Here is a 25,770-nt window from a genome sequence, read left to right as displayed (position 1 = left end):
TACCTCAAGCAGAGGAATGGATTGCAGTATTGCCACCCCTAAGGTTCAAAAATCATGCCAGGCCCCCCACAAAAATCATGAGAGTAAAAAAATAAAATATGGTTATTTTTATATGTTTTTTGGTTTTTGAATCTTTAGAATACACTTGGATCAAATTTTCAAACTTTTCTTCACAGTAAGTCTAAAAACTACTTTTTAAAGAAAAGCTGAGACTCTCATGAAATAACATAACCCTTGGAGCTGGGGCTTTAAAAAAGACACCCAATAGCATGAGACTTGTGATAAAATCACAGGAGTTGTGCCACTGGGGCATCCAGGTACTAGGCCTGATGAGCCCTAACTATCTTTTGGGTATTTAATTGTAACTTATTAATCTTGTGAACCTGGGGTATTTGCAACATTTTCTGCCAGCCCTAGTAAATCATCCTTTTGAGTAATCTGTGTGTAGGAATGATTATTGGAACCCACCAGATACTTGACTACAGGGTCTAGCAGCTGACCTGCCTTGAATGCTTGTGCATGTGTCATGCTACTCTTGGCACACTCTGATGTACTGTATCAGAAAAAAGCTGATGCACAATGGTGACCCCAGGGTGCCCTCCAGTGTTCCTGACCTTAGCATTTCAGGTGCCCTTCACAATGAATTCTGCTATTAAGAGCTGCCTTGCAGTGTCCTGCATAGGTTGTTGACAGTTCCATGGAAACCCATATAGATGACGCAGGTTCTCAACTCAACTCAATGCAGGAGATGTGTGTCTCATTTGATAGATCCCAAACTGTTGGCCTAATGCCGGATAATAGAGATATGAAAAGTGCAGCAGAAAAAACAAGGACAGCATCCAATGCCCATGTGTGCTCCACAATGTAGGTATACTTCACGATTCATGCGTACTTCGTGCTGTTTTGCACAACCTGATGCATGCATGCTGGAGACGGACTTTAGGGGGCACATGTAGCATAATGTACCTTTTGCAGTATAAGCGCTTCTATCTGCAAGAGATACATTATGTACACCTAATTTTGTGAGGTGCTCATCTACCAAGGTGAAGAGCACAGCAGAGACGCCTAAACGGCTGTCGCATGCTCCGCAAAGGTGTGCGCTGCAGACCTCTGGCGCACATTTTGCACGCTGACGATAAATGAATGGAGACGGCAGTGAACGTTTTGCTATCTCAGAGCGGGCACATGCGTTCAATGCAGCGTTCAAGCATGCGGCGTGCTCCCCGGAGACGGGCTGCACTGCCGCTGCACGCATGCAGCCCTCCAGCCCCCGAAGCACTAAGAAGCGGCTCGCGCGCAAGCTTCGGTGAGTGGCGGGAGCGCGCGGGCTTCGCTCGGAGACTCGCGCCGGCAGCAGTGGGCAGAGTGGGCGCGAGCTCAAGCGGGGCCGGGCGCCGTTGCTAGGAGACGGCGCTCGGGCAGGCCGGTGGAGGCAAAAGCGGGATGAGGCGAAAGCAGCGGCCCCCGGGCCCCCCCTGGCGCTGAGTCCGCGGGAGGAGCCGATCTCCCGCCGCTCCCAGAGCCCCGGGTCCCCCCCGCCTCCGATGCGGTGGGAGCTGGTGGGAACGGCCGCAGTGGGGCCCCTGAAGCGGCGGCGCCAGCCCCCGCCATCCATCCGTCGCCTGTTCGGGGCGCGGCTGTGCCCCCGAAGGGAGCCGCGAGCAGCGTCTCGGAGAGCGGGTGAGGCAGCGGCCGGGGCCGGGACCGGGGAGGGCAGAGAGCCGGGCGCGGGGGGGGGATCTTCCGTGCCTGCGACCGGGGAAGGCCCCGCCCAAGCAGCCTCTCTGCCCCCGCCCTCCTTCTTCGGCCTCGGGAGCTGGTGGTGGTCCGCCCTCCGCAGCAGAGCGGCCTCCAGAAGGCCTAGCAGGTGCGGGCGCCTGCCCGGTGGCGGTCCTCCCTTCAGCCCAGGTGGCCTCGGCCTCCTGGGCCGTTCCCATCGCCACCGAGTCCAGGGCGTGGGCATCAGGGCTGTGTTGGGGGCAGCCCTGTGGGGCACGGCGTGGGCGTTGTCATTCCCCTGGACAGGGTGGGCCGTAACCCCTCTTGGTGCTGTTCCTGCCCCCCCACCCCCAGCTCCCCGTGCGAAGTGTTGTGAGCAAAACGCTTGTTGGGCGAAAGAGGCTGCTGTGCCAGGGTCATTGCAGTGGCCCAGTAAAGGGGGTACAGGACTGGAAGTCGGGTGATTCTCTCCCACTTTCCTTGCATGACTGGTGGAAAGGGGGTTGCATTTGAATCCTGCCTAAGAGCCGTCCTCAATTTAGAGACCCGGCTCCAGGGAAATGAAAACTGTCACATTGACAAAAGAAGGCGATTAAATAATAATGTGACATTGAAGGGGTGCCTGCTGACCACCATTTAAGCTTCCATTAGTCCCTCATATAAACTAACTGTGATTAATAACGAAGTCACTTATTACAATTAAAACTTGAGAAAGGTTGGAGGAGCTAATTTTTTATTTTAATCTTATGGTTTAAAACTAAATTCTCTTTTAAGAAGAAGTTAACGGTGCACATTGTCCATTTTGTGCCAGTGAGATCCAGGTCTAATTGTCAGCTAGTTCTGTTGGATATTGTATTTAACTGCTGTGAGTTTCCTTCACAAGTTAGTCAGTATACAATAAAGTGCAATGGAACGGTCATACTGTGTATTAATTTGGTAAATTGTGCAATAATTCTAGAGCCCAAGTGAATAGTTGCTTGTATCTATCTACTGATGTATTGGTTTGGTTTTAGTATCTGGGAATTGTCTTCAATGACACGTATGTCCTGTTGTTAGGGTGACCAGACAACAAATGTGAAAAATTGGGATGGGGGTGGGGGGGTAATAGCCTATATAAGAAAAAGACCCCAAAATCGTGACTGTCCCTATAAAATCGGGATATTTGGTCACCCTACCTGTTGTAAACAGGAAGTTCTGAGTAGAGGAAAAATATGAAATACAACAGTCTTAAAAATGGGTGCTGTTTATGTCATTGATGCTTTATATCGGGGACCATGCAATATTCCAGATCCATGTCCTTACAATCAACACATTTCGTCTTTTAAATGAATGTGGCTATAAAATTGGTTTTTATGCAGCAAATATCCTGTATTAATATGGTATATTGTTCAATTGGAAAGAAATTATGGACAGAGTATAGGATATGGTACTGGAAAGATCAGTGCGTAATTTGTAATGAAAGGTGCTGGGGCTTCATAAATGATGCAGCAAGCCCAGAGGTGCCAGGGCTACGAACTGCCAAGCCAAGAGGTGCCGGGCTCAACACTTGCAAGCCCTGGCACAAATTAAGCACTGTGAAAGGTGCTTTTGAAGGTGTGATCAGTGCACCCAACTTTAAAATGAGCCTTGTTTTTGGCTGGAAAATGGGATAGTGGAGAGGCTGGAGTCATTCCCAAATATGGGAAAGGTTAGGTGATCTTTTTGCAGAATACTCTTCCTATAATAGCAAGTGTAGAATGACTCTGAATGACTCCTTTATTTTGCTCTTCTGGATCTCTGTTTGCTTTGTCTTCTAAAGCGAGTCAATGTTTATCTACTTTTGGAAAAAAATCTGTTGGGAAGCTTCCTAAATTAATTTAATTGATTTTTTTCATGTCCAGCTTGAAGGATTCACTTGCTAATCAAAGGAGATACATCCCTACAAAATCTTTTGTATCAGCGCCAGTGAGATCCAGGTCCAAATGACTAGTGAGAAACTCAGCTCTTACTCCCAACTATTGGGAATGGGAAGAGAGCTTGAGTTCCATTAGGGCTATGGCTAGTTGCTTCTCAGGTTGTGTCTACCCTTTGAGCTGGGGGTATGATTTCCAGCTCCAGGAGATGTACTTGTGCTAGCTCTGATCGTGCTAGCTCTGATCAAGCTAGCATGCTAAAAATAGTGTAGCTTCAATAGTATGAGTGGTGGGAAGGGCTAGCTGTCCAAAGTATGTGCCCATCAGAGGTGCTAGGTACATACCTGAAGTGATAGCCTCTGCCACTGCTCACACTGCTGTGGCTGTGTTCTATTTTTAGTGCACTAGCTCACTGAGAGCTAGCCTGAATATGTTTCCTTGAACTGGGAGTTCAAATTGAAGACCTCTTCAGAGGCTCAGTATTTTGTACCAGTGAGCTTCTGGCTAGTATGTGACTCATATTTGAAGCTCCCCCTTCCATTCTGCTCTGATTGCTGGAAAGGAGAAAAATGTCTATGGTGTGTCTGCTACTTTGCCCTTCTCAGCATCCTTTTTTCTTTTTGTTTCTTTGAGGGATGTCTTTCCTTATCTGTGAATTGCTCCATTGCCTGCCTCTGTTGCTGTTCAGCTTTCCCAGCCATCAGCAGAATGAAATTGACATAATATCTGTCAGTTTTTCTTCTACTCAAGAGTAAGTAGCAACAAAATTAATTAGTGTTGTGGCTTTTACTCTGCTGCAGCTTAGAAAAGCCCTGAGCAACAGCAGAGGCACTGGTGCTGTCTGGACTCAGAAAGATAGTGCTGCAGAAGTTCATATTTGGAAGCAGGACTAGAAAAATGTACTCACTAGTACCAAGTAGTAATCTTTCCTGAGCAAGTGCTGCCAAAGTCTACAGAATTTAAGCTTTCATTTTGGGGAAAAAATAAAATCCAACATTTGTGGTTGTCAAGAAAACCTTCAGAATGTGAACAGAATGTAAACTGTTGTTGTATCTTTCTGACCCTGTGATGGATAGTGCCATCACTGTTAATCAGAGCTGGACCATGAAAGCTGCAGAGGGGTCAGCACTTTTGAAAATGCAGTTATGGAGGTGCTAAAGTATGTATTTGTTTTTAAAAACCCGTTTGGTTTTCTTCTGGAAACTAGCCCTAAATCTAGTAGGGGTAGCATATATTTTTCCAATCCCACTGGCAGGTTTTCTTCTTCGGGACATTGACTCCACAGAGCTTGCCTGACTAATAAAGTGCAAATGTGACATGGCATTTTGTATTTGTGGCACTTTTTCCTCCCGAGACCATCCAGACTGCTGTTGTTAACTATGATATATGCTGGCTATATCTACCTTCAAGCACCTTCAAAAATGGAACCATTCCAGTACCAGATCCTGTAGTTAACAAAGCAAGCACAATGCTATTGGGCAAATATATATTTTTACATAAAAGAGGTTTATATAAAAATGCAAGGCCAGGTAGTACACAGTCTTCTAAAGATATCACTGTTTTGTTCTGAAGGCAAATGGCATGCTCAACCCTCTATAGTAATACAGACAGGCAACTTCATTAGCTGACAATCTTAGTTAAAATGGAGATTTTAGATAGCAAATATATAACAAATACTTTAGCCAGTATATTAATTCACTGTCTTTCAGCCTTAAAGATAGGCATCATGGTATTTTGTTTTCTTACATACGCTGCTTTTGACTTGGTTTATGTGGCAGCAAGTCATATTGAGCTATCATGTGACCGTGGATTTTTAGGCTTGTACAGCTTGTTGTGGGTCTGTTCTGGACTCACATTGAGCTGTATGGTGAGGTACAAAACTGAACTATAGTGTGTATACCGGCTCCCTTTACCAAGTGTCTTGGATATAAAGGTATTAACTTTAATAGGAGTAAACCCCACATCAGCAAGAAAATAAATCCCTTTTAAGCAGTTGTTTTCCTAATTATGTTAACAGTTTGTGTTAGAAGTCTCAGATCTCATTTGGTGTGTGTGTCACTAAAAAACAGGTCCCAAACGTGGAATATTAATTTTGAAGTGTTTTTATCAGTTTCATGTCACTGTGTACAAATTTAGAATGTAATTCCTGTGTAGCTGGATCTCAGCTGATCTTGCTGTTTCTTCTTCTCCCCCTCCCATCCTTTTTTTTTTGGCTGATGCTTTTAAAATAGGCTAAATGATTGAGTTGACCAAAAAGAAAATCACAAAGACATTTGAATATGACCAGTTTTATCAATGGCTGCTTTAGTTCTTTGGTCATGTCTATACTATCTGAACTATAGCGGCATCTGTGACACTGTAGCTGTGCTGACATAACCTTATAGTGGAGGCACATCTTACAGCAATGGAAGAGGTTTTTCTGTCACTGTGGGAACACTACCTCCCTGTGCAAAGGTAGTGAGGTTGATGAAAGCATTCTTCAGTGGATCTAGTTGCATCTACACTGGGTGTTAGGTTGGCATAGGTATGGCATTCAGGGGTGTAGATTTTTCACAACCCTGAGCACTGTAGCTATGTTGACCTAAGTTTTAAGTATGGACCAGGCCTTTAAAAATAAAGAAATCATAATATCTGACAGAAGAGAAGACAGGAGCTTGCAAAGGATGGATTAATGAAAAGCAAAGAGAAAAGAAAATGAAAGATGGATTAATTGTGGGCAGTCTGCTGGAAGAAGCACTAATAGAAAATCTGCATTTTTTTTTTTCAGTTTGGTAGATTAAAGAAAACAAAAAGAAAACCTATTTTGATTTGTCTCCTCAGCCTTCCCCCTCCAACAAAACAACAAATAAGAAGATATTACTTTTCCTAATGTTCAAAAATGATTTTTCTCTCTTTCCAGTATAACTAAATACTTGAAGAAAAAAAATCTCAGTCTATGGCTTGTTTGAGGTACAATACTGTATCTCATGATAATGCTCAAACTACTGATTTTCCTTGATAATCAGTTGCTGATCAAAGAGATGTTGTCGAGGCTGACAGGCCAAAATATGACTGTTCAGCGCTCAATAAAACCTAGGAAGACATAGCTCTATGGAACTCAATTTCTCACTCTCTCTCAAAAACTTGGTATCATTACATTACTTTTGTAAATGCATCCCTAATGCAGGAAGGATTCCAGCCTCCAAACTGAGAAATGTAATATTCTTAGTATTAGAATTTTCTAGGAAAAGTTACTTTTTAGAAAAATGCAATCTTACATGAACATGGCGGGGAGAGAATCTGAATTTTGAATACCCGTGAAAGTCCCGCTTAGTAGTATTTCTCCAAAGAGAATAAAAATGAGTTAAGCCCAATGGAAAATTAAATCTGTCCAAATAGTTATTTTTTTCACATATGGTAAAATAAATCCATTTATTTATAAACAATTTGATATTATATCAGAACTTCCAACTGAAAGATTGTGTGTTACACACAATTTTCACAACGTGCTGAAGTAGGAAAGTATTATATTCATTTAACAAACGGATAAACTGAGGCATAGACAGGGGGAATGTGTGACTGGACAAATCATTTAGTAAGTGGCAGAGATGAGAATAGAGTTCATGTGCCCCTTTCACATTTTTTCATAGGTGGTTTATTTTTGTTGGCATTTTGGCTAATTACCTAGACTGCATGTGTAAACAAGAACATTTTCCACTTTTCTCTTCCTAGTTTTGTGCAGTGAAGTCACTATGCTGAATTTATGATCTTACAATTACTTCCAAAGCATCAGCAGACTTCTGGGAGCATGAAATGTAATCACTTCAGTGTACAGGGGTATATCTATATGGAAGCTGTGAATGACCATGTTCCTCTGCTGTTATATCAGAACTCCCACAGCACTGATTTATAGGAGACCAGACCCAGAAGCTCCTCTTTCCCCTCCCTCCCCCCCGCCCCCTTGGTGCAGTCTTTTCTAAGTCTGGACTTTTAAAAGTTTTTTTTTTTTTTTTTTTTTTAAAAGGACAGAGAAAAATAGGAAAAAGCTGTTTGGAAAATGAATTCCCATTGTTTCTTTCTGCATTTGAAATTGTTAGATATCTTTTTAGAGTTATTAAATATCTGATTGTTGCTTGATACTTTAACTCTCTGGATGCTGCAGATACACAGTTTTCTTAAGTCTAGCAAAGACGTGATAAATCGACCGCCGAGCGCTCTCCCGTCGACTCCGGTACTCCACCGGAGCAAGAAGCATACGCGGAGTCGACGGGGGACTGTCAGCAGTCGACCTACCGCAGTGAAGACACCGCAGTAAGTAGCTCTAAGTATGTCAACTTCAGCTATGCTATTTTCATAGCTGAAGTTGCGTAACTTAGACCGACTTAGCTCGCTCCCCTGCTATGCCGGCGCCCCCCCCAGTGTAGACCAGGCCTCAGATCATGACCTGGAAGTGAGCTGAGGGATGTCTCGCTTTCCAGAATGATTTAATTCTCTGCTTCTCTTCTGAGACTGCCAGCAAGAGTAGACAGGTGCTTACCCTGGAAACATGTATAACTCTTGTTAAAGCCAATGGGACAATTAATGCTAATTGCAGTAGTGTTTTTTGTGATGTAAACATCTGGTTCTTAGAAATTGGAATAAGACCAATTCAGCCCAACTGCTAAAGCAATAAACATTCAATAAGTCAATCAAGTCATTTTGTATAGGTCTCCAAACAGCCATTAGAAGGTGATGACTTTCAGAAACTATTCATTGTACTGGAGCCTGAAGAGTCTTATTGGGGGAAATAAGGAGGCAGAGCCATTCAGACACCCCCAGTGCAGGCATAGTGCACTAAGTTAATTCCTAGTGTAGCATAATTGAAGTGAATGGAGTTATACTAGACGGGTATTTGGCCTACTATGAATTTTTATTTTCATAGTAAGAAGAAAAGGAGTACTTGTGGCACCTTAGAGACTAACCAGTTTATTTGAGCATGAGCTTTCGTGAGCTACAGCCCACTTCATCGGATGCATAGCATATCGTGGAAACTGCAGAAGACATTATATACACACAGAGACCATGAAACAAAACTTCCTCCCACCCCACTCTCCTGCTGGTAACAGCTTATCTAAAGTGATCATCAAGCAGGGCCATTTCCAGCACAAATCCAGGTTATCTCACCCTTCCCCGCCCCCCCCCCCCCCACATACAAACTCACTCTCCTGCTGGTAATAGCCCATCCCTCTTTGAAACCTCTCTTTATAATGCGCATGATAATCAAGGTGGGTCATTTCCAGCACTAATCCAGGTTTTCTCACTCCCCCCCCCCCCCCCCCCCCCCCTCCAAAAACCACACACACAAACTCACTCTCCTGCTGGCAATAGCTCATCCACACTGACCACTCTCCTTACAATGTGCACAGCAATCAAGGTGGGCCATTTCCAGCATAAATCCAAGTTTAACCAGAACGTCTTGGGGGGGGTTTGTAGGAAAAAAAACAAGGGGAGATAGGCTACCTTGCATAATGACTTAGCCACTCCCAGTCTCTATTCAAGCCCAAATTAATAGTATCCAATTTGCAAATGAATTCCAATTCAGCAGTTTCTCGCTGGAGTCTGGATTTGAAGTTTTTTTGCTTTAAGATAGCGACCCTCATGTCTGTGATTGCGTGACCAGAGAGATTGAAGTGTTCTCCGACTGGTTTATGAATGTTATAATTCTTAACATCTGATTTGTGTCCATTTATTCTTTTACGTAGAGACTGTCCAGTTTGACCAATGTACATGGCAGAGGGGCATTGCTGGCACATGATGGCATATATCACATTGGTGAATGTGCAGGTGAACGAGCCTCTGATAGTGTGGCTGATGTTGTTAGGCCCTGTGATGGTGTCCCCTGAATAGATATGTGGGCACAGTTGGCAACGGGCTTTGTTGCAAGGATAGGTTCCTGGGTTAGTGGTTCTGTTGTGTGGTATGTGGTTGTTGGTGAGTATTCGCTTCAGGTTGGGGGGCTGTCTGTAGGCAAGGACTGGCCTTTCTCCCAAGATTTGAGAGAGTGTTGGGTCATCCTTCAGGATAGGTTGTAGATCCTTAATAATGCGTTGGAGGGGTTTTAGTTGGGGGCTGAAGGTGACGGCTAGTGGCGTTCTGTTATTTTCTTTGTTAGGCCTGTCCTGTAGTAGGTGACTTCTGGGAACTCTTCTGGCTCTATCAATCTGTTTCTTCACTTCCGCAGGTGGGTATTGTAGTTGTAAGAATGCTTGATAGAGATCTTGTAGGTGTTTGTCTCTGTCTGAGGGGTTGGAGCAAATGCGGTTGTATCGCAGAGCTTGGCTGTAGACGATGGATCGTGTGGTGTGGTCAGGGTGAAAGCTGGAGGCATGTAGGTAGGAATAGCGGTCAGTAGGTTTCCGGTATAGGGTGGTGTTGATGTGACCATCGTTTATTAGCACTGTAGTGTCCAGGAAGTGGATCTCTTGTGTGGACTGGACCAGGCTGAGGTTGATGGTGGGATGGAAATTGTTGAAATCATGGTGGAATTCCTCAAGGGCTTCTTTTCCATGGGTCCAGATGATGAAGATGTCATCAATATAGCGCAAGTAAAGTAGGGGCGTTAGGGGACGAGAGCTGAGGAAGCGTTGTTCTAAATCAGCCATAAAAATGTTGGCATACTGTGGGGCCATGCGGGTACCCATAGCAGTGCCGCTGATCTGAAGGTATACATTGTCCCCAAATGTAAAATAGTTATGGGTAAGGACAAAGTCACAAAGTTCAGCCACCAGGTTAGCCGTGACATTATCGGGGATAGTGTTCTTGATGGCTTGTAGTCCATCTTTGTGTGGAATGTTGGTGTAGAGGGCTTCTACATCCATAGTGGCCAGGATGGTGTTATCAGGAAGATCACCAATGGATTGTAGTTTCCTCAGGAAGTCAGTGGTGTCTCGAAGGTAGCTGGGAGTGCTGGTAGCGTAGGGCCTGAGGAGTGAGTCTACATAGCCGGACAATCCTGCTGTCAGGGTGCCAATGCCTGAGATGATGGGGCGCCCAGGATTTCCAGGTTTATGGATCTTGGGTAGTAGATAGAATATCCCAGGTCGGGGTTCCAGGGGTGTGTCTGTGCGGATTTGATCTTGTGCTTTTTCAGGAAGTTTCTTGAGCAAATGCTGTAGATGCTTTTGGTAACTCTCAGTGGGATCAGAGGGTAATGGCTTGTAGAAAGTGGTGTTGGAGAGCTGCCGAGCAGCCTCTTGTTCATATTCCGACCTATTCATGATGACAACAGCACCTCCTTTGTCAGCCTTTTTGATTATGATGTCAGAGTTGTTTCTGAGGCTGTGGATGGCATTGTGTTCTGTACGGCTGAGGTTATGGGGCAAGTGATGCTGCTTTTCCACAATTTCAGCCCGTGCACGTCGGCGGAAGCACTCTATGTAGAAGTCCAGTCTGCTGTTTTGACCTTCAGGAGGAGTCCACCTAGAATCCTTCTTTTTGTAATGTTGGTAGGCAGGCCTCTGTGGATCATTATGTTGTTCAGAGGTATTTTGGAAATATTCCTTGAGTCGGAGACGTCGAAAATAGGATTCTAGGTCACCACAGAACTGTATCATGTTCGAGGGGGTGGAGGGGCAGAAGGAGAGGCCCCGAGATAGGACAGCTGCTTCTGCTGGGCTGAGAGTATAGTTGGATAGGTTAACAATATTGCTGGGTGGGTTGAGGGAACCATTGCTGTGGCCCCTTGTAGCCTGTAGTAGTTTAGAAAGTTTAGTGTCCTTTTTCTTTTGTAGAGAAGTAAAGTGTGCGTTGTAAATGGCTTGTCTAGTTTTAGTAAAATCCAGCCACGAGGAAGTTTGTGTGGAAGGTTGGTTTCATAGTATATCATGTTTTAAAGCCAGGGCTTTACAGACTTTTGAAAGCTGGGTCTCCCTTCAAGAAAATGAAATTATTATTAGTTACAATTTGTGTTTTATTGTAGCACCCTGGAGCTTTGGTCATGGACCAGTACCCCATTGCGCTAGGCACAATACAAACAGAATAAAAAGATAGTCCCTGCCTCAAAGAGCTTGCAATTGCAGTATAAGTCAAGAGACAACAGATGGAATCCAGATAGACAGATTGACTGGGAGTACTAGGCAACAAACAGTGAGACAATATGGTCCTATGAGGAAAGATTGGAAAAAATTGGATTTAGTGTGCAGAAGAGAAGACTGAGGGACATAAGTCTTCAAGTACGTAAAAGGTTGTTATAAAGAGGAGGGTGAAAAATTGTCCTGAGGATAGTATAAGAAGTAATGGGCTTAAATTTCAGCAAGGGAAATTTAGGTTAGACATCAGGAAAAACTTCCTAATTGTGAGGGTGATTAAGCACTGGAACAAATTACCTTGGGAGGTTGTGGAATCTCCATCATTGCAGGTTTTTAAGATTAGACAGACACCTGTTGGGGATGGTCTAGATAATACTTAGTCTTACCTCAGTGTAGGGGACTGGACTAGATGACGTATCAAGGTCCCTTCCAGTCAGACATTTCTATGATTCTAAGGTCAGCATGGCAGGTTGTTGTCTCCGGCTGAGAGCAGCTAGACTGCTTGTGTGCAATCATGCTATCCCTGCAGCCTCACCATATGGTGGTAAAGGTCTTCTGGTCTTAAAAACATAAGAATGGCCATACTGGGTCAGACCAATGGTCTATCTAGTCCAGTAGCCTGTCTTCTGACAGTGGTCAATGCCAGGTGCTTCAGAGAGAATGAACAGAACAGGCAATCATCGAGTGATCCATTCCTTGTTGTCCACTCCCAGCTTCTGGCACACAGAGGCTATGGACACTCTGAGCATGGTGTGGTATCCCTGACTATCCTGGCTAATAGCCATTGATCGACCTATCCTCCATGAACTTATCTAGTTTTTTTTTTTTTTAAACCGTGCTATGGTTTTGGCTTTCACAATGTCCCCTGGCAATGAGTGTCACAAGTTGACGGTGCATTGTGTGAAGAAGCACTTCCTTTTGTTTGTTTTAAACCTGCTACCTATTAATTTCATTGGGTGACCTCTTGTTTTTGTGTTATATGAAGGAATAAATAAATTTCCTTCTTCACTTTCTCCACACCAGTCAAGATTTTATAGACCTTTATCATATCCCCTCTTCGTCGTCTCTTTTCCAAGCTGAAAAGTCACAGTCTTCTTAATCTTTCCTCATATGGAAGCTGTTCCATACCCCTAATAATTTTTGTTGCCCTTCTCTGTACCTTTTCCAATTCTAACATATCTTTTTTGAGATGGGGCAACCAGAACTGCACCCTGTATTCAAGATGTGGGTGTACCATGGATTTATATGGAGGCATTATGATATTTTCTGTCTTACTATTTACCCCTTTCCTAATGGTTCCTAACATTCTCTTAACTTTTTTACTACTCCTGTACATTGAGCGGATGTTTCCAGAGAACTATCCACAATGACTCCAAGATCTTTTTCTTGAGTGGCAACAGCTAATTTAGACCACATCATTTTGTATGTATAGCTGGGAATATGTTTTCCAATGTGCATTGAATTTCATCTGCCATTTTGTTGCCCAGTCACCCAGTTTAGTGAGATGCCTTTTTAACTCTTTGCAGTCTGCTTTGGCCTTTATAAAATTATTCAATATAGTTTTGTTTGCAAATTTTGCTGCCTCACCGTTTGCCCCTTTTTCCAGATCATTTATGAATATGTTGAACAGCACTGGTCCCAGTACAGACCCCTGTGGGACACCACTACTTAGAATCATAGAATCATAGAATATCAGGGTTGGAAGGGACCTCAGGAGGTCATCTAGTCCAACCCCCTGCTCAAAGCAGGACCAGTCCCCAATCAAATCATCCCAGCCAGGGCTTTGTCAAGCCTGACCTTAAAAACTTCCAAGGAAGGAGATTCTACCACCTCCCTAGGTAACGCATTCCAGTGTTTCACCACCCTCCTAGTGAAAAAGTTTTTCCTAATATCCAACCTAAACCTCCCCCAATGCAACTTCAGACCATTACTCCTTGTCCTGTCCTCTTCTACCACTGAGAATAGTCTAGAACCATCCTCTCTGGAACCACCTCTCAGGTAGTTGAAAGCAGCTATCAAATCCCCCCTCATTCTTCTCTTCTGCAGACTAAACAATCCCAGTTCCCTCAGCCTCTCCTCATATGATTAGGGGTCTGGAACACATGACCTTTTTGTTGCCCTTCGCTGGACTCTCTCCAATTTATCCACGTCCTTCTTGTAGTGTGGGGCCCAAAACTGGACACAATACTCCAGATGAGGCCTCACCAATGTCGAATAGAGGGGAACGATCACGTCCCTCCATCTGCTCGCTATGCCCCTACTTATACATCCCATAATGCCATTGGCCTTCTTGGCAACAAGGGCACACTGCTGACTCATATCCAACTTCTCGTCCACTGTAACCCCTAGGTCCTTTTCCGCAGAACTGCTGCCTAGCCATTCGGTCCCTAGTCTGTAGCTGTGCATTGGGTTCTTCCGTCCTAAGTGCAGGACCCTGCACTTATCCTTATTGAACCTCATCAGGTTTCTTTTGGCCCAATCCTCCAATTTGTCTAGGTCCCTCTGTATCCTATCCCTGCCCTCCAGCGTATCTACCACTCCTCCCAGCTTAGTATCATCTGCAAATTTGCTGAGAGTGCAATCCACACCTTCCTCCAGATCATTTATGAAGATATTGAACAAAACCGGCCCCAGGACCGACCCCTGGGGCACTCCACTTGACACCGGCTGCCAACTAGACATGGAGCCATTGATCACTACCCGTTGAGCCCAACAATCTAGCCAACTTTCTACCCACCTTATAGTGCATTCATCCAGCCCATACTTCTTTAACTTGCTGACAAGGATACTGTGGGAGACCGTGTCAAAAGCTTTGCTAAAGTCAAGAAACAATACATCCACTGCTTTCCCTGAAAAGGGAATCAGTAATCTCATCATAGAAGGCGATTAGATTAGTCAGGCATGACCTACCCTTGGTGAATCCATGCTGACTGTTCCTGATCACTTTCCTCTCGTGTACTTCCCTCTCACCCTTCTGAAAACTGACACTATATCATCCAATCCTTTGTTTCCTGTCTTTTAACCAGTTACTGATTCATGAGAGGATTTTCCTCACAATGACACCATACTTTGCTTTAGAGTCTTTGGTGAGCGACCTTGTCAAAGGCTTTCTGAAAGTCCAAATACACTATATTCACTGGCTCACTTGTCAACAAACATATGGACCGTAATTTATATATCTTCCATGTCCCTTTGGTTGCCCCTCTGCCCCTTGCTGTCCCCTGAGGCGGGGAGAGAGTGAGAGTGGGAGAAGTCATCTCATACTTCAGCAAACACTGTCCTAAGTATTCATCTGGCTGGCAGTTTGGAAATACCAGCAGTCAAGGGGAGAGTTATTGTCTTGGGACAAAATTCACTTTTAATATTTTGTGGGGCAAAGAGGGTAGTCAAAGGGATATGAAAATATATAAATTTAGATCAGAAGGCCTTTAATACCACATGGTGGGGCTGCAGGGATGGCATGATCGATTGAGAGCAGCTAGGCTACTTGTGTGCAGAGACCATAGCCTGCCATGCTGACCCTAGAGTTATAGAAATGTAGGATTGCAAGGGACCTCAACAGATCATCTACAAAAGACTGACAATTTCTAAATCTGGCTTTTAGGAATTGGAATACTTTTTGGATTATTTTTTGTCCCCTAGTGTTTAACGTGACTCTTTAACTGAAGTTGAAAAAAATATTTTATCATGGAATAATCAGGCAGTTTTCCAGTTGCATTCTATTAGTAAGAAATGTAAAATTTTCCCTATTAAAAGTTAGGTGTAATCGAACAATTTTAATTGTTTAATTTAATTACAATTTAAAATTGTAAAAATGAGCTTTAGATAAGCGACTTCAGCTCTAAACCAAAGTGTTTTTCAAATGTATTAATCACTCAGGGACGTATCTCTCTCTGTAGAAATTATAGCCTGTGCCAGTGGTCCCCAAAGTGTGGCGTGTGACCCCCTATGGGAGAATGGAGGAACATTCTTGGGGGGCACATGGCAGGGACTGGGCCAGCCCCAACGGACGGTGGGGAGGGAGTGCCACCCAGCCCCGCTGCGCCCCCCTTCCCCGCTGCAGTTAGTCTGCCCCCGCCCACTGAGGCCAGCTCCGCCCCGCCCACCCAGGCCAGCTCTGGCCCTAGCTGCAGCTCTGCCCTCATTTCCTCTCCGCCCTCAAGCCTGCTCTGCCTCTAGCCCCAGCTCCTCCCCAATCTCGAGTTCTGTCCCCAGTTCCACCTTCAGCCCAAGTTCTGTGCTGAGGAAGCCTTGGCTGTGCAGACAGATTCCATTACTGGTAAGGGAGGGCGTGACAGGAAAAGGTTGGGCATGACTCCCCTATATTCTTGTGATTGTACCAGTTATTTGTACACACTATATTAATACCAGTGCATAGAATTCACCAATATGTAATAATGCTGCTCCATATGCAGTACAAGCCTTACTCCTATTGCCTGATGAAGCTACACAGATCTTGAACCATCCATTTTTATACCTATCCATGTATAATTCCACACCTATATCCACATATATAGTGCCAGCATATAAAATTGCTGTACATAATATATAGCTACGTACTACTTGTGTACAGATGGATATTTCAGCACTTTGCCTCTAGACTCTGTTAACTATTTGCTTTTAACATCTAGGTAGTTAAGTTTGACCATCTACTCGGTGCTCCTCCAAGGCCTATGTGAGGACCTCGGTAAACCATCCAATCAGTAATAGTGAAGAGTGATGTGTACAAAGGGCAGGGACTTAAGCTTGTGCTGATTATGACCTGCCCTTACTCGGAATTCTTCGTTCATGGGGAATAATGGGTAGTCATAAGGTAGACACATGCTGAGCCAGTCAGTGTAGCACACTTGCAGCTCCAGACATCTAAGGGTGTCACAGAACTCTTATTGCTCAGCTTTGGGTAGCTGAATGCCAGTTTTAAAACTGGCAAAGATATGCAGGAACAATTGTGGATCCCATTTATTGTGCAGTTTAAAGTCTTAATGTTAGTTATTTTTCATTTTCTTAGTGATATATAAAGGTCCTTTGAGTCTAGGTGTGCTGCAAGAATTGAAATCAGTTTAATTAGTGGTTCTCTTTATGCTGGGAAAAAATATTCTCTAGAATTATTGTGGAATTGAAATCCTCTTTGAAATTGATGGTAGATATGCTTGCCAGATTCACTGTGGAAATTGTCCTAATGCAAATTGGGCTTATTTCTTTTTAAGGGGGAAGAAAAAAGTTAAGCACTAATTTTTACAAAATGTACTTAGAAAATGATACAGTCCTGATTAATTTTACGAACAAGGTTAAGAGAAACTTTGTGATAGGACCTATCAGAAATTGTGAATTTTAAGGATAAAATAGTCTCAATATACAAATTTTTCCACAAGCAAAGGGTTATAGCTTAAGGGTGACCTGTTAGTGGAAAAAATTGGTCTTGTGCCTTTTTTGCTTCTTCATTATGTATTAGGATGGCCTGAAATTGTGGTGGGGGGTATTTTTTGTTTGTTTTTTTAAACAACTTCTTAGTGCTTATTTTTGACATTAGCAAATCGGGTCCTGTGTATCCTGGAAGACTGTATGACTGTGTCTATACTAGGCTTTGTTGCTTAAAGTTTCCCACTGTTGCTACCAATGGTTCAGCCCTGCCATAGATGCTGGTGGTTCTGATGTTTTTACCACTATGCTGTCTTACTCTGCTCAAAGCAGGTATAGATGACAGAGTGGTAAAAATACTGGAGGCCTGAGGAACTTTGTCAACACTGTACCTCTTTTGTTGCCATCTGTAACAGGGTGGTGTGGATCAATGGGGGAGTGGGGTGGACTGAGCCACGCCACCCCAGGCTATTACACTGTCAGGACCCAATGGAGTAGGAGGACTCAGGTCCCCCTACCCCACCCCTAGCGCCTGGCCCCAAGAAGGGCAGGACAAGGGGTTACCCTCAAAGAAGCCGGTCCAACATGGACCGCATCCAGAGGGCTTGGGACATACTGAACTGAAAGAGAGACTGGGGTCAGAGGCCCAAACTGACCAAACCATCCCGCTACATTGCCATGCAGTCAAGCAGCAGACAACAACTTTTTGGGGAGAAAGGTTGAACCTGTCACATGAGGAAATCTATAAAGCAACAATTTGGTCTATATCACATATGTTTTGAAAACACAATAAAGTGAACTTAAAGCAGGTGGAGATTGCACTGGAGAATTCCTCTTGGGAAGGGGGTATTTCTGCTGGTCCAAAGTTGTCAGAGGTGATTTTTTGCCTCATGCATCAGCTCTACCACCTCCTTCAGTAGAGCTCCACTGCCTGGTATAAAGGAAGCAGAAGAGGGGAAAGAAGGGGAATGGGTGGTCGTGACAGAGCTCTAATATACCCAGTTCTCAGCTGATCTAAGGTCCTTGATAAACCTCAACTGAGTGGTGGCAATTAACTCTGTCCTTGTGTGGCTCCCTGATTTTCAGAAATTCAGCCCCAGTATAAACTAAGGCTACAGTCATCTCCCTGTCAATCCCCTACCTCCACTGTGCCTGAGATTGAGCCCCCAGTTTTTGATAGGAGAGTTCTACTGCAAGTAGTGTTTCTCAGTAACTTTCCAGGCCCATGCTGCTTCCTGCAGCTCCCATTGGCCAGAACGGCGAACTGCAGCCACTGGGAGCTGTGGGCGGCCGTGCAAATGTAAACAAACGGTCTGGCGGCCTGCCAGCTCATTACCCCGACGGACCGCAGGTTGCCCACCACTGCTTTGTAAGCTATTGATTTTGGTTCCATCTTGCAAACCCTACCTAAATTCCAGCTCAGAGTCAGACATCTGATTTGCCTTCAGGTTCCCTGGAGTAAAGAGGTACAGATTGCTGGACATGAAGTATCTAAACAAAATTTTGGAATTCCCATTCTGCAGAAAATTTCAAAATTTAATTTTCTGTTCCATTTCAGTTTTTTTCTAATTTTGGAATTTCCCATGAATCATTAATTCCAGTTTCCCAGCACCTCTAGTAGTTTTCCTGAGTCTTCAGAATCTGAAATGTGAACTGCCTGAGAGCCAAATCCTTGCCCTGGAATTTTGCCTGAACATCTGGGTTCTGCACTGGAGAGTTATTAAATTATCATAGTGCCCAAATGTGCAGTCAGGATTGGGGTTCCTTTGCATTGGGCACCATACAAACATAGAAAAAAAGACATTTCTTGCCCTAAAGGGCTTACAGTCCAAAGACTGATAGATGAAAGTAGGGAATGGGGATACAACATACAGGTAAATGATATGGTAAAGAATTGGCTCAGCTTTGTTGGTTATATAAATTGTAGGATTTTTCTTTTTAATAATGATGGGTTATAGGGGAGTAGGAAAAGGAAAAAGGAATAGCCATAGTTTCTTGCTTGTCTAGCTATGATCATCATGCTTGGTTTTGTAGGCATCATAGAAGAGGTGAAAGGTGGGAATATTGATGTAATGAAAGTAGTGGTCAAGGTAACTACTAGATTAGTTTGTTAGAGGCTAAATTGTGAAGGACTTTTAAATGTAAAAACAATTTTGTGTTTGATGTGGAGGTGAAGAGGGGAGCCAATGAATAGACTTAAGGAGTGGGTGGCTGTGGTCAGAGTGGTGAGCAACAATGATTTAGCAACAGCATTGTGAATAAACATAAGGAGAGCAAGGTTGCTGTAATCAAGGCTATAAAAGAGATGGTTGCAACAAGACGTGAAATGCTGAGGGTTGGCCAATCTGTGGCTCCAGAGCCACATGCGGCTCTTCAGACATTAATATGTGGCTCCTTGTATAGGCACCGACTCTGGGGCTGGAGCTACAGGCACCAACTTTCCAATGTGCTGGGGGGTGCTCACTGCTCAAACCCTGGCTCTGCCCCAGGTCCTGCCCGCACTCCACCCCTTCCCACCCCCTCCCCTGAGCCTGCCATGCCCTCGCTCCTCCCACTCGTGCTCCAAGCCTCCTGCATGCCACGAAACACCTGATCCAGAGGTGTGGGGAGGGAGGGGGCGGTGCTGATCAGTGGGACTGCCAGTGGGTGGGAGGCACTGGGAGCTGGGGTTGGGGGAGCTCATGAGGAGCTGCTGACGTATTACTGTGGCTCTTTGGCAATGTACATTGGTAAACTCTGTCTCCTTCTCAGGCTCAGGTTGGTCACCCCTGGCTTAAATGATAGTTTTGGCTGTGTTAGAAAGCTGGATTTTAGAGATACTGTGTAAGAAAAAGTGGCAGAATTTAGAAATAGCCTGAATGTGTGGGTCCAGTGATGACGCCCAAGTTATGGGCCTGACTGGGAGGATGGTGGTGTCCATGGTGATAGAGTTAGAGTTCAGGGGGAAAGATCAAGAGCTCAGTGTTTAAGCCAAGTTGTGTTTAAGACAGGGGCGGGCAAACTTTTTGGCCTGAGGGCCACGTCGGGTTTCCAAAATTGTATGGAGGGCTGGTTAGGGGAGGCTGTGCCTCCCCAAACAGCCAGGTGTGGCCCGGCCCCCAACCCCTATCCGACCCCCCCTGCTTCTAGCCCCCTGATGGCCCCCCGGGACTCCTACCCCATCCAACCCTCCCTGTCCCCTGACGGCTCCCCCAAGACTCCTGGCCCATCCACCGCTCCCTGTCCCCTGACCGCCACCGGACCTCCTGCTCCTGACTGCCCCCCACCGCCCCATCCAACCCCTCCTCTCATTCCTGATTGCCCCCCCAGAACCCCAGTCCTATCCAACCACTTCTTTTCCCTGTCCCCTGACCGCCCCTGGAACCTCTGCCCCTGACTGCTCCCCCCCCCACCTCATCCAACCCCCCCCCCCTTCCTGACTGCCCACATTCAACCCCCCCTGTTTCCCGCCCTCTGACTGCCCCGACCCCTATCCATACCCCCAGCCCCTCCCTTACCGAGCTGCCTGGAGCACCGGTGGCTGGTGGTGCTACAGCCGCGCTGTTGCGCGGCGCAGAGCACTGGGTCAGCCCAGGCTCTTGCAGCTGCACTGCCCCAGGAGCTTGCAGCCCCGCCGCCCCGAGCATTGTACTGGTGGCGCAGTGAGCGGAGGCTGCGGCGGAGGGGGAACAGCAGGGGAGGGGCCGGGGGTGAGCCTCCCGGGCCAGGAAGGTCCCAGAGGCTGGATGTGGCCTGCGGGCCATAGTTTGCCCACCTCTGGTTTAAGATGAGAACTGGAAATCCATAAAGAGATGTCAGAAATATAGGCTGATATTAAACTGGATAGGCGTGAGTCAAAGGTGGAGAAGAGACTGCTTGGGTTTTGAGTTTAAGATTTGGTAAGGAAGTAGAGCTGTTTGACTAAGAATTCCTGCAGAGTTTGGGGAAAAGAAGGAATCCACCTCACCTTTCTACGTTGCTCTGTGGAAAAAAAGAGAGCCTCTCTTAAGCTGATCTTTTGGTAATCTCTATGCTCTTGCATGCATATTTGTCTCCATCCTCCTTCTCCCTGCCCTCATGATGTTGTGACTGATAACTGGCCACCATGCTCCCCTAATCACAGCAATCTTCAGTGTTCCATAAAGCTGGAGTGTGCTACAGCAGGGATTGTGCAGGTTCCTCAGATCCTGCCGTCAGTGCACAGTTAAACTGCTTAATGTCTTTTGACTGCAGGAGTGCCCTTTGCAGGATTTGCCACTAAAACAGTGGTTCTTAATCTTTACAATAGCCTGCACCCCTTGGGTTCTCAAAATATGTTCTCACAACCCTTATCAAAAATTGTTGAAGTCAGTCAGTTGTTATCTCTGTAAACAGAGATATTTTTAGTTTGTATTTTAATTTACAGTTATTGTTACAAAATGTATAATGTTAATAAATACATAGGTTTGATGAAACAAAGAGGTTGTTCTTACATGCCTGTGCTTAATTTGTGTTTGATGATTTACTTTCTAAAAAAATCTGGCATGTCTCGCACCCCCAGAAAGGGCATCTCGCACCCCCAGGGTGTGTGTGCACCCCAAGTTAAGAACCACTGCTCTAAAAGATGCGTAGTATTTCATTCCATGTCCCTTGTCTATTAATACTGAAACTCTTCTCTCTATTTTAATTTTACCCTCAATAATAATAATAAGTCAGCCTCCTCCAAATTCTGTGTAAATTTACAGCACTGGTAGTGAGTAGGATAAACCTTTTGACTGGAGACGAATTGGTTGATTTTTCAAGGTCTGAAAATTCATTTTTAGCGTATAATTCTGGCTAGATATTTTTCCCAGTAGTATGTTTCAAGCAATTCCTTCAAGATTGGATTTCTAAAGAAAGTATTTTTAGCTTGCAGCTTATAAATACCTAACATTTAAAACAGTATTTTTAAGTGTTTATAGTTTGTGTTTAATTGGTATGCTTCTGTTTCTGATACAACCAGTTTAAGGATGCATAATCCTAAAAATAATCCATTTGAGGAAAATTGTTCTCTTAAATGTTGGTATAGTACATTTTTAATAATTCCTTTAAGAGCAACTGACTCACTGTCACACTCATTGCCTCTATAAAACAGTTGTGCTAAGTCACATTCTTATTGTTCTGCTGTGGAGGTGGTTGAGAGAAAAGATGAGGCAGAGACAGAAAAATGGAAAATCGTTTTTTCTTTTTTTTTTTTAAATACTACATCAAATTGATTCCCAAAAGGAGAAAGCTTCTTAACTTCTTTAAATAAAAAAATTACAAACCACAGGCCGTTGTTTAATATGAAACAGTATTCTGAAGAGCAGTGTGGTTAATAAACATTTTGCCCATGGAGAGAGAATTCCTGTTATTGTTCCACAGTTTACCTGTACATTAAATGTAAACATTTTATAAATAGGATTCAGACGTATTTCTTTTATTTAAAATAAATGGGTGGAGGTAGAAGCAAGGCACATTAGTAGTACCTTTGCAAGTTGAACTGAGTACATGCTTCAGGAATACACTTTAAAGAAACTGCAATTTCCCCATTTTCTAAAGACTGCTATAATCTTCCCCATTTTACACAAATTTTTATGACTTTTGTGTCCTGGCAAATTGCCAGTGTGTTTGTCATTTGGACAAAGGTTGGATTTTGACAGCATTGTAAAGGAGATATCTGTGATGGACTCTTGTGAGAGCTGTAGTGTTCTGCAAAAGGGTTAAACGGTATCCAAATTACTTGTGCTGTGGTGTCTTTTCTTTAAATAAACACTTTCTGCTAGTATGTTTGTTTTCATCACTTTTTTTTTTTCCTTTAAGAGGTAGTACCAAAGATTATACAGGTTATCTGCTGGACAGAGGATGAGCTGGTGAAAAGTTACAGGAAAAAGATTATTTTTGTATCTGCTAGAAATTTATTTTACAATGAGCTAGTGTAATGTTTTTGGGGGTTTATTTTTTTTATTTCAGCAAAGTGATTCAGTGTAAAAAATGTAGGACACCTTTCTTGACATTGTGGTAGTTTTGCTTCATTAAGGACTGAAAGAATAGGCCTTTGCTCTGGTTTGTATAAAGATAAAGTTTCTGAATTCATCAAAATGACAGTGTTGAAACTTCAGGTTAATGTGTTGAGACTGACATCACATTACTGTTTAAAAAAAATCCATTAAACTGAATGAAAATGCTGTCATTATAAGGCTCTAATTATCAAGGGACTAGATTTTTTGATCTGCCTTTTTAACACTTCTGTTACAAATACCATTTGACTTAGTGCATTTCTAGGGAATGCTGGTGATATGAGCATGTGTATGGGTGAATGAAGTAGAATGCACATTTCTGGACTCCTGTTTAGAACACCTACTCCAGGGGAGGCCAACCTGAGCCTGAGAAGGAGCCAGAATTTACCAATATATGTTGTGCATGCACACATAATCATTATATAAGTTGATAAAGTATATTATACATTTATAATGTCTAGTTAACAATAATCATCTTTTACTTAGTGAGACTTCTGACAATCTTTGCTTTCAACAATTGAAGTTTGGTTTGTGTGCAGTTGTGCTCACACTCAGCAGTTCTCTTAAGTAGCTGTCTGTCAAAACAGATCGGTGCTTGGATTTCATGTTTGAGTGTCGAGAAAACAGACTCACAAAGATAGGTCGAGGCAAACATCGAGATTAATTTTAGGGCTGCACCTCTGATGTTGGGGTATTTATCCTTTAGTACAGATTTCCAGAAAGTAAGGGTCCCCTCTGTCTTCTGAGCAGATTTCAATCTGTCATCTTCCAAAAGTTCTATTATTTCCATCTGGGATGTTGCTTCATTAGTGACTAAAGGGGGCTTCAGACAATCTGCTTCAGCACTACAGGGGTCAATCAGAAATCTGATTTGAGGTCTTTTCTGCTGCAAATCTTGGAATCTTTCCTTAAAACGGTCCTTAAGATCTCACATACCTAGTAGTGCTCCATTTTAGAGGTTCTACTGCATCTTCTTTTGATCTGGCTTGAAGTTGTGATATTGAGGGAAAGTGTGTCAGCTCTCCCTCAAGCATTTGTCTGTGAAACAACTGCAGTTTGTTTGTGAATGCAAATACGCCTTGCAATAGATCAGACAGCAGCCAGAATTTTCCTTGTTTAAGTCCATGTTTAGTTTATCCAAATGCAGCAGCATGTTTACAAGAAATGCCAAGTCTAGAACCCATCCAGGATCTGTAAGCTCAGGGTGTATTCTGTGCTCACTCCTCCACCCTTCCCCCCCAGAGCCTCCTGAACCCTGCAAAACAGGTGATTGCAGTGGGCAGGAGGCACAGGGGATGGGGTCTGCTGGTGGGTGCTGAGCAATTTCCCCTCCAGAATTGGCTGCTAGCAAGAGCCGCATATTGTCTTCAGAAGAGCTGCTTGTGGCTCCAGAGCCACAGGTTGGCCACCCCTGATCTACTCTTCTAGCATGGGGAATCAGGAGCTGGTATGATTTTTAATTAGCAAGATCAACAGCAGCTAAATGTATTCAGAGTAATTTTTTTTCCTCCAGAGAACTTTTAATAGGATTGTTCAGGTGTAGTACACTTATTGGGAAACATGTTATCAGTAAAATTACTATCAAACAATTTGTGCTATAAGCAGAATAATTTTTTAGTTTTGATTGTTGATTTTATTTGGATGATAGCCTTCCATTTCCACATCCTTCTATTCTTTGAATGTTCCATATATGCAGGATTTGTCATATATGAAAGTTAGTTTAATGTGGACATACAAATGTATTGAAATACTCTATGAGCAGACACTTTCAAAGGTGACATTCTAAAAGTATTTTAATGACTTGGTGTTTAACTTTTTTTATGACTAATAATTGCTAATTACAAAAGTTGATAGCATGGTATTTTCAAAACTGCATGTTCTGTAACTGTTCACTAAGAGTAACTGTAGGGCAGATTCCCTGAAAGTTAGATGGAGGACACAGCCAGTCTTGAGAACTGTTTGGCATTGTAAGAAACTGCACTTGAACAACTTTGACTTTAAGTTAACAAACTGTTTGTTTGGGGAAATACAGCATGGCTTGAGGTTACCTGATCCTTCACCCCCAAAAAGCAACCAGCTCACAGTTAGAGATAAAACATATATGTTTTATGGTGTAGACATTGTGACAAAATACCTTGTTCGCCTCAGCAGGCTCAGTCCTCTTTAGCCTTGGAGACTCAGGTTTGGGGCAAATCCTTATAGGTGGCACAGGGTCCTGCTCCTCCTCTCCTCAGTCAGTCCCTTGTGCTTGTTTTCCTTCCCTTCTGGGGAGGGAGTGCAGCCTCCAGACTGGGAAGGTTTGGTGTCTTGCAGCAAACAGCCTACTGGCAATTTCCCTACTCCTCTCACTCCCCCTCTCCTTCCACACAAGGGAGGGTTTAAAAAGGTCTCAAGTAGTTGGAGTTAGCTGAACCTAATTTGGTTCCTTGGCAAACCCTTTTCCAGCTGAACCTTATTGCCCTGTGGTTATCTCTCCTCAGTGGATAGGGAGGGGCCTTTTAACACCCTGGGACTAATTACTACCCCCCCACTCCCCCGGGTTTGTCCTGGGTTTACCACAACATATATAATCTATAATGTGTTCCTGTTATTGTTAAAATATTAGTATAAAATATTGAAGTTCAGTGTGACAAAATTGATGAAAGCCTGCAAGCAAAATTCTACAAATAAATGAAAAACTGTCCTAAGAGGTGGGATAGGATAATTCCGAGGGCCAAAAAAAGTTACATAACTTATGATCTTAGTATCTCTTCCACTGTA

At 43.9% G+C, this 25,770-nt stretch overlaps 1 protein-coding gene across 4 annotated transcripts in view; it reads left to right on the top strand.

Annotated features, from left to right (window-relative positions):
• The first annotated feature begins 1,200 nt into the window (after window positions 1–1,200).
• The window catches only part of ZC3H12B (zinc finger CCCH-type containing 12B), a 98,487-nt gene continuing 73,917 nt past the window's right edge, over window positions 1,201–25,770 (top strand). For 3 of the 4 annotated variants that reach the window (XM_043521851.1, XM_043521854.1, XM_043521853.1), the window contains exon 1: window positions 1,374–1,680. The gene's annotated coding sequence lies outside the window, so the exon portion shown is untranslated. Of the gene's footprint in view, window positions 1,307–1,373; window positions 1,681–25,770 lie in introns of those variants that run through there. The other variant, XM_043521856.1, reaches the window with a different exon arrangement.

This window comes from Chelonia mydas, chromosome 9, assembly GCF_015237465.2.
Source record: "Chelonia mydas isolate rCheMyd1 chromosome 9, rCheMyd1.pri.v2, whole genome shotgun sequence".
Classification (NCBI taxonomy): Eukaryota; Metazoa; Chordata; order Testudines; family Cheloniidae; genus Chelonia; species Chelonia mydas.
Note: the sequence above shows the minus strand (reverse complement) of the source record. Positions and strands in the feature narration are given on the sequence as shown.